The following is a 9,093-nucleotide window of genomic DNA, read 5'->3' as shown; positions in this document are numbered from 1 at the left end:
GAAGCTGAGTCAGGGAGTCGCCATGGTTCTCCCACGCCAGACAGATGCAGGTTAAGATCATTCCTGGTAAGCCAGCTTGTGGACTACACAGAATAATAGAAATGGGTTAGATCAATATGTAAGAGCTAGCCAATAAGAGGTTGGAACTAATGGGTTAGGCAGTGATTAAAAGAATACAGTTTCCGTGTAATTATTTCGGGACATAAGCTAAGCTAGCCATGTGGGCTGCCGGGTGCGGGGGACGCAGCCTAGCCGCTCTTATTTCAACAAGTTCCAATCTTGGAAACATTCAAGACACCTCTCAGCAGTTGGCTAAATAAAAGTTACAGAAGATGGGCATCCTCATGTGGGAATATTATTTAACACCAAGATTGAGCTATAAGCCATAAAAGAATTGCAGGAAATATAATTACTGAATTACAGTTGCTAATCTGGAAACACCTAAGAGCCCCAAATGTCTGAAGGTCTGGGATGAATATTGCCATAGAGATGGTGAAAATAATAGCTACTCAATGGCATTTTAATGATAAGTGTGATATAAAATAATGAATATTTAAACTGCCTCTGCAAAAGAAGAAATAAACCAACTACTATAGAGCCAGGTGTTTGGGAGATAATGAAGAAGAATAAAAAGGAATTTCTGGGTAGTGCAATACTTCAAATGATGGTACAGTAGAGGATCTATGCAACGGTACAATTGTCCAAACTCATAGACACACAAGATCAAGAGTAGAAACTGCAGGTGATGGTAGAAATTATGACACACCTGCATCAGCTGCCAGCTATCACCAGTGCAGCATCTACCCAGTCAAGTGTATTGGTACTGTGAAGAGCTACAGGTGGCAAAGCGGGGCGTAGTAGCAGTCTTTGTTCCTTCACCTTGGTTGTGCCACATTCCTAGAACTGCACTGAAAATAAGGAATTTTGCAGTCATGTTTTTGTAGATCTCGGAATGTTTTCAAAAGGAATTCGTTCTTTAGATAAGCCTCATATATTGTTCTCTGAATTTCTCTGTGACTTTCTCATTTTGGTTTTGGTTAGCAGACACTGTCTATACGCACAAAGGCTAGTATGGGGCCACTTGCCTGAGGCAGCATGTGAATCTGATCAGACTGGGTGATTCCATCAGACAGAACTTTAGACATAAATCCTTTCTGCACAGTCTGGGAGTTTATGTTCCCACCTTTGTTGGGCAGGCAGCTTGGAGGCTATTCCCTCGGGTATACAGTATGTTACTGTGGGCTCTGTGTAAGCCCATGGATGTTATTTTATCAGAAATAACAAGTACAGACTTGCTTATGCGCTTCTGCAGAAAACCATGACTCTTTCATAGCCAGTCTGCTCAAGGTGTTTTTCAAGTCTTCACTACCTTTTAACATCAGTCTAGTCCCTGAAGAGAAGACTTCAACAGATTTCATGGGAGAGATTTTCCCTTACTGACTAATACTAAAGGTAACACATATTTTCAAAAGTAGTATTTAATAAGCTCTGCATTTCATTATAAATTGAAATATGCAAAGCCGTGGAAAGAAATCCAAAGGGGGGGCTCTTAACATTGTAATGTGCCCCTTTCATACTTTAAGAGACCATTGTCTCTTGATATTTCTTAAAGTATGAAGTCATGGTAGTCATATAGATAAACCTACAAAAAGAATAGGCAAATGCTCATTGTCACAGCCCAGCTTTAGGATGTGACTCTGAAGTGTTAATGTTATATTAAATGTCTTGGTTACTTTAGGCAGAAACACACACATGTGCTCACACATCTTTATTAAAAGTAGGAATTGTACACAAAGATAAGACAGCAGAATTAAAACTAAAGGTCACACAATTTCATCATTTCCATATTTAAGGTTATGCTAAGTATTCTGCAAATAACAGGAGGCTTTAACACGGGGCCTGCACTTTTCTATCATTTAACATGAAACCCAGGAAAGATTGTTCCTGAAGTCATTGTCTTCATCTATTAGGAGCATAGATCACGGGTAAATGATGGAAGTGGTGTGAGGACTTACAATGGGCTTCTGCATGGGATCTGATACGTGTCTCTTGATAGTTACCAAACTCAAATGATGTGCAAGAGGAAAGACGGGATTCTCTCTCTCTCTCCCTCTCCCTCTCCCTCCCCCCCCTCTGTGTGTGTGGGGGGGTGTAAAAACATATGTAAACAGGGAGTATCAGCCCTTGTTTCTGAATTGTAGAGAAAACTATTTTAGATAAAAAGTGGATTCCCAGACCCGACCCAGACAATGGTAGTGCATGCCTTTAATCCCAACACTTGGGAGTCAGAGAAAGGCAGATCTCTGTGAGTTGGAGGCCAGCCTGGTCTATAAGAGCTAGTTCCAGGGCAATCTCAAAGCAACACAGTGAAACCCTGTCTCTAGAAACCAAAAAAAAAAAATCAATTTTCAATTAAGTTAAAATATGATTTTGAGAAGTTTCATGAGAGACACAATACCACATTCATAAGGTGTCACCAGTATGACTGTCTTACCATGTTCTAGACAAAGAACATGATAATGTGGACAGCAGAAAGCCCGGCGGAATTCAACCTATCATTCCTGCAACTACAATGAACACAAGCAACAAAGGATGTTAAGATGCTAAGAGTGGCAGAGAGTCCTTAAAGGGGAAAAGCACATCAGTTTGGTTATCCAGTACCAAGCTGTCAGCCTGAACCATACATACAAGTAGCATCACACAGGCTGAGCAGGTTATATTTATATATTAGAAATACATATGTATACATATTTGTATATATGTAGGTAAAAACAGCTATTAAAAAAGAGGTCATGGACTTTACAAAAATAGGAGAAGAAAGAGAGGCAAATGAGAGGATTTAGAGGAAAAAAGGAAAGAGGAAATTATATAATTATAGTATAATATCAGAAAATGAATTTTTTTAATTTCATAAGAAAAATGGAGTGATTTTTTTTCTATCTGGCACACTTTTAAAATTATTAAGATTTCAACAACTATATCCTAGTTGGTTAATTTTAGGGGGCACATTATAACTAATCCATGGAAATGTTACGTTCTGTGTATTCAATTTCATGTGGCTATGTGCCAGAAAACCCACCATAAACTGACCCCACTTAAATAAAGAGACTAACTAGTGTTTTCAGGGACAGTGTGTTTGGCAAGACACCTTTGGGGACACATTCCATAGGACAGAAAGATTGAGGGTATTATAAGATAAAAGAAATGATTCCTTCAGATAGGTATGGCACGGTACAACCGTAATCCCAATGCTTCAAGGGTACCAGCAGGAAGACAGAAATAATTCAAGGTCCTCCTCAGCAACATATTGAGGTTCAGGTTGACCTGGTCTACATGCATCCTATTTGATGCTATTAACAAGCCTTTTAACAACTCCAGAAGAAGAAACTAAAAGTCTGTTTGTAGTAAGTAAAACGTGCTGAACAGGAATAGGTGAATAGGTGACTGGAGCTACTTTGGTTGAATAAAACCTGGGGTTTGGAACATGGAGGCATAATCAAATCACTTGGGGAAACGTATGACTCTAGTTAATGTAGCTTTAAAGTCAGCAAATATCCACATTGCTCACTTTACAAAAAGGTTATATACTAATCGGTATTTGCCATTTTATTTTGAGAACTCTGTAGATTTAAAGTTCATTTGCACACCTAATCTACCAGAACTCAACACATAGCACCCTACCCAAGGTCAGTGATCCAACCCTGGTGATTGCACTAGTATCTATCAGTCAAAGCCCCTCTTAGCATCATGGAACAGTCTCCTATTTAATAAAATCATCCCTGGGAAATTGAAAAACTGAAAGCAAGGTTTTTATTCTTTGGAATGTGTAATACTTTCTCATCATGATACAGAATGAACATGAACAAAAGACATTGTTGGGAACTGTCTGCTCCAGAGACTGAGCCAGGGACATTCCCAGACGACTGTTTAATGATTTGAGACATCACATAAGAGGGATTTGAATTGTGGTAGATCCAGAAAAGAGAGTGCTCATTAGTTTCATCAAAAGAAGACTCTCAGAGATGTAACTGAGAAAAGCTATGTGGAAAGGTAAAATTCGAAGACACTGTTATTTCACCTTATAAACAGAAATAACAAATATGTTGGATATTCATTGTTTTCTGTGAGTAAAGGAGTTGGTGATAAAACTAAAATCTATCATTTCCAGTTTCTTTTGCACATCTTTAAAGATAGAGGGAAACTGTTACAGATGACTGTTTTCATGCACTGAAGGAATAAGTGTATAGCATCTGCCTGAAAAGTCATGATGCCGAGTGAGGCCGTAAGTTCCCAGTGTAGATTCAGAGTACCGCTCTTTCTATGAAGAAGGCAACAAGGAGAGAAGACAATCCCACATAAGACAGGCAGAAAATATAGAAGAAAGCACTGCAGACAAGTTTTCAGGAGACCACCAAACAATCCATATCTGACTGCTTGGCAAAAATGACACACTCTTTCTATGTGACAGGAACTTTTCCCATTTGGTTAGATGGTGTGGGACTCCCCTCTATATGCTGTGATTACTACTAATGAATAAAGGAACTGCTTTGGGCCTATAGCAAAGTTATAGGGGAACAGAACTAGGCAGGGAAAACTAAACCGAATGCTGGGAGAAAGGAGGAGGGGTCGGAGAGAAGTCATGTAGCCTGGCTGGTGATAGACTCTGGAACTTTTCCTTGAAAGCCACAACCTCGTAATGATACACAGATTATTAGAAATGGGTTAAATTAATTTGTAAGAGTTAGCCAATCAGAAACTAGAGATAATAGGCCAAGTAGTGGTTTAATTAATACAGTTTCTGTGTGGTTATTTCTGGGCTAAGCAGCTAGAAATCAGCAAGCAACTCTTTGCTTCTACAATTAGAAGAATCTTCCAGAACAGAGTTGACATCTCTTGATTTTTCTATGGTCAGTAGTGGTATCACAAGTTGTCCCTGTAAAAGAAATAGAGACAAGAGACTCACTGCAGAGAGGGCGTTATGTGAAGAGAGAGGCTAAAAAGGCACAGTGTCATAGCGCCAGCCAAGAAGTGGTATACCTCTGAAGATAAGAAAGAGTCAGAGGCATGTTCTCCCAGAACATCCAGAAAGAACCAGACCTATTGATGCTTTTCAGATCTCTTCATTCAGAACAGTAAGATAATCTGCTCCTTTTATTTTGAAACAGTCATTTGTTGTTATTGTCTATAAAGGAGTGAATATGTGGTAGAACAAAGGAGACTGGAATAACAATAAGTGAATCAGATGTTGTCCACAAGACATAGAAAGGGAATTGTTGAAAGCCGTCTTCTAAGTGGAGGCATACATTCTTGAAACTGCTGCTTAGTAGTTAAAAAATTGGAGAGTAAAAGGAGAACATTGTAACTATTTTGTATTTGAGTTTCTTATTCATATACAATCAAGTTCCAACCTCCCAGTATGCTAAGATCAGCACTGCTGCCATTAGTTGTATCAAAGAGAATAAATAGTTTTCACTATGTCTCACTTGGCTTTAATATTATTTTAGCTTTACTGGAGGTCAAATAGGATGCACTGGGGAACTTTCTTTCCACCTTTGCTTATAAAGCCATGTCATCTGATGAACTAGTCATACTGAATCGATATAGTAAATTGTTAGGGTGCAAGTTGCTCAGCTTAAATTACTAAGAAGCTACAAACCTCTAGATTTTATACCCAACTGATTTTATGCACATCTCATGCAGCTATGTTGAGAAAATATTACTTAGCTGCAGATGTGTGGGTGCATGCGCATACACACATGCACACACACACACACACACACACACACAGTTCTGTAATAACATGAGGGCACGTGAATTTTGTGAACTAGCCAGCATAAGAGTTCAGTAAAATGATTCCAGATTCCTAATGGGCATAATCTGGGACTAAGCAATGCTTCTATCTGCCATGGGCTCACCACTTACGGATATGAACCTATTTTCATTACTGCTGATAGAAAAAGCTGATAGCAAAACTAGAAGAGAGAAAGGAAAAAAAAATCCTACAGCACCCGGATTAAATCTAACAGAAAGGAAAACCCATCTCATTCTAGGTGACTGTCTTTGCTTATAGATGGAAGGAACTGAAGGTTATTCTGCATATTATGAAGTCAAAGAAATAACAGAAGATGAATTTGCTTCCTTTTGAAAACAAATATTAAAAATGTTTCCTGATAAGGCTTTTAATTTAAGATACCAGGATGAATTATCCTTTTGCTTTTTACTGTGCAAATTGCTTGTCCCCACATTCAACAAGACTGGTAGATCTTGCCTCACAGATTGAAAAAAAAATTATCAAAAAGTAGAAAACCCAGTAAAGATGAATGCTGTCAGAGGTCTTCACTACCAGAAGGCAATAACAAAAAGATCTTCTTTAGGCAGTACCTGTTTCCTTCAGTGTAAAATTCATTAGACAAAGACCAAAGACACTTGTGTTGATTTCTGCAGCAGAAGTCCAGAGATGTGTCATAAGACAGTCCTTCCATTTCTATGGAGACAAAGAGGTAGGACAAAGCAGGAGAAAGTGGCAAGGGTCAACAGCATCAGCAGACAAACCTTTTCTTCTTTGTCACTGACTTTAAGGTGATGTCGATTTCTCAGCAAACCAGTCCAATAGTGGGTCACAGTTGAGAATGTTTTCAAATGAATGTGGCTATGTTGATGTGGGAGCTTTTCAAGTAACCATGGCAACAGCAAGCTTCTGCCTAAAGCATCTTCATTTGGGAAAGGGCAAGGAAAATAGCATGTGACCTGGGGGAGACTATTTTCACGCTGAGAAGTCAAGGGGGAGCTGCAGCCACTGTGATCTGTCTTTTTCACACCACATGTCACCACTGGAGTGGCCATGGGCAGCTGCTGCACTTTCTCCTTGTCTCTGTCATTTACAAGGATTCTCAACCTCAGACACAAGGGGTTTTTCTTTTGCCTTTTCCCCCCATTTTTCTTATTGCTTGAAATTAAGTTAATGGCATTATTTCTGCCTTCCATTTCTTCCCTCTATCCCTTCCCATGCTTCCCTTTCCCCGCCCTGACTCAGTTTTATTTATTTTGATTTATTATTATTATTATTATTATTTTTATTGAAGAAAAAAATTTCCACCTCCTCCCAACCTCCCATTTCCCTCCCTCTCCTCCCAGTCCTCTCCCGCTCCCCCCACTCCTCTCCCCCTCCCTCTCCAGTCTGAAGAGCGGTCAGGGTTCCCTGCCCTGTGGAAAGTCCAAAGTCCTCCCCCCTCCATCCTGGTCTAGGAAGGTGAACATCCTGACTCAGTTTTAAATCAGACTGTGAGAGTTGACTTAAAGCCCAGGCCCCAGAGTCAAACTGAGCTGAAAGTCCATTGCTGCTTCTTCAGAACACCTCACATTTAAATGCCCTTCTTCTGCAGGGTTATGCCGCGTTCCGGTTTACTTCCTGGTAACACAGAGGCTTCTTTGTTCATGATGGACTGAGCACTTGTAAGTCACCCTAGCAACAACCCCAGAGTGGGACTCAGTTCATATGCAAAGCCCCATGCCCACATCTCTTGGCCAAATTCCACTTCATCATAGGACTTAATCACATCCCTCCTCTGTGATGTCAGGGGTGGGGGTTGGGGTGTCACGGGTCTCTGTTTCCACAGAGAGGCACCAGGAAAGGGTAGAATGTAATTCAACCCCCTCTCCTCCTAAACAATGATATCTGATTCCACTTGCTGCACATTGGATATGCTCTGGGATTATGTTCTGGAGGCTTTGTCTACTAAGGGTATTGTGGATACAGTTGTCATTGGTTGGAACTTATTCAGACTGGAGTCTGGTGAGTGACTGTTTGAAGACACACAGTAGAGTCTCCAGGACACTTGTGTTCTAACCCAGCCAAAAAATTCTCTGGAAGGATTGTAGCACAGCTCAGTGATAGGAGACTTATCCATGGCACCAGGCCCCGAGTTTTCATGTAAGGTGGCTTTGTGTCCTCTGTTATTTACTGCCTACTGCTGACACTAAAATAAGAGACAATATAATTCCTCCCCGTTGCTCACTGAATCTCTTCTGAGCATTGGCTAAACCCAAAGGGTATGATCAGTGACCTTAAGACAGGAAGAGTTACAGGCGAACAGTCTCTTCACTTGTATCATCTGGATGATTATAACCTAACACAGCATCCTTACAGAGGGTTGTTCACTTGGGATCCGAGGAGGAAGCAGCTGTATGATGGAAACAGGACCCTCAGGAATCGGCAATAGGTACTGTGATCAACACAGTAATGAACTTAAAGGACAGACCCAGCTTTGGGTTTCAATTTCATTGTCTTCTCCTCTTTTCCCAGGAGAGCAGTTCCCCCCTTAGGGTGGGCAGACATGGTTTTTGAGCTGAGTTATTGCCTTGAATGAAATTAAACCATGTGTAACTCATTGGAACATTTACCCACCATAACAGGTTCTTTCCTCTCTCTCATCTCATCTGAAGTGAAACATTTCCAGAGGCTGATGATGAGCTGAGAAAGATGGCTTGGCTGCCATGTTTCCCAAAGTCCAATAGATTCTGAAGGCTTATCAGAGAGGAAAAAGTTGGCATCATCTATGAAATCATATTTCTGAACTATCTCTGAATGTGTCCCCATGAAGTGATTCTTCTCATTGCTTGGTCTCTTTCCTTTACAATCAGCAACATTTTCCCCTTTTTCTACTGCGGTCTTTCATGGCCATGCGAGGTTTCTATCATAGACACACTCCACCAAGCTCTTTGAATGGGCAAAACCAACAGCATGCATCAGCCTTAAAAACTTGTCCTGAGGCTTCCTCCATCCCTTAAGAAACATATGAAGAAACATATTTTTTCTTAAGTTCAGGAAAGACTGTGAAAAAGGCACAATGACTGTATCTTTTATAGATTTAGAAAATTCCTGAGTTTCTCTACAGACATTATTTTTGAGAGAATCACTGTAGTAATAAGAGCGGCGGGGCTGCGTCCCCAACACCCTATCCGCTTGGCTAGCTTATGCCCCGAAATAATTACACAGACACTGTATTCTTTTAATCACTGCTTGGCTCTTTAGGTCTAGCCCTTTTCTCGGCTAACTCTCGCACCTGGACTAACCCATTTCCAATCATATGTGTC

Source organism: Microtus ochrogaster, chromosome 18, assembly GCF_000317375.1.
Source record: "Microtus ochrogaster isolate Prairie Vole_2 chromosome 18, MicOch1.0, whole genome shotgun sequence".
Lineage (NCBI taxonomy): Eukaryota > Metazoa > Chordata > Mammalia > Rodentia > Cricetidae > Microtus > Microtus ochrogaster.
The sequence above is the reverse complement of the archived record's forward strand: the minus strand, read 5'-3'. Positions refer to the sequence as shown.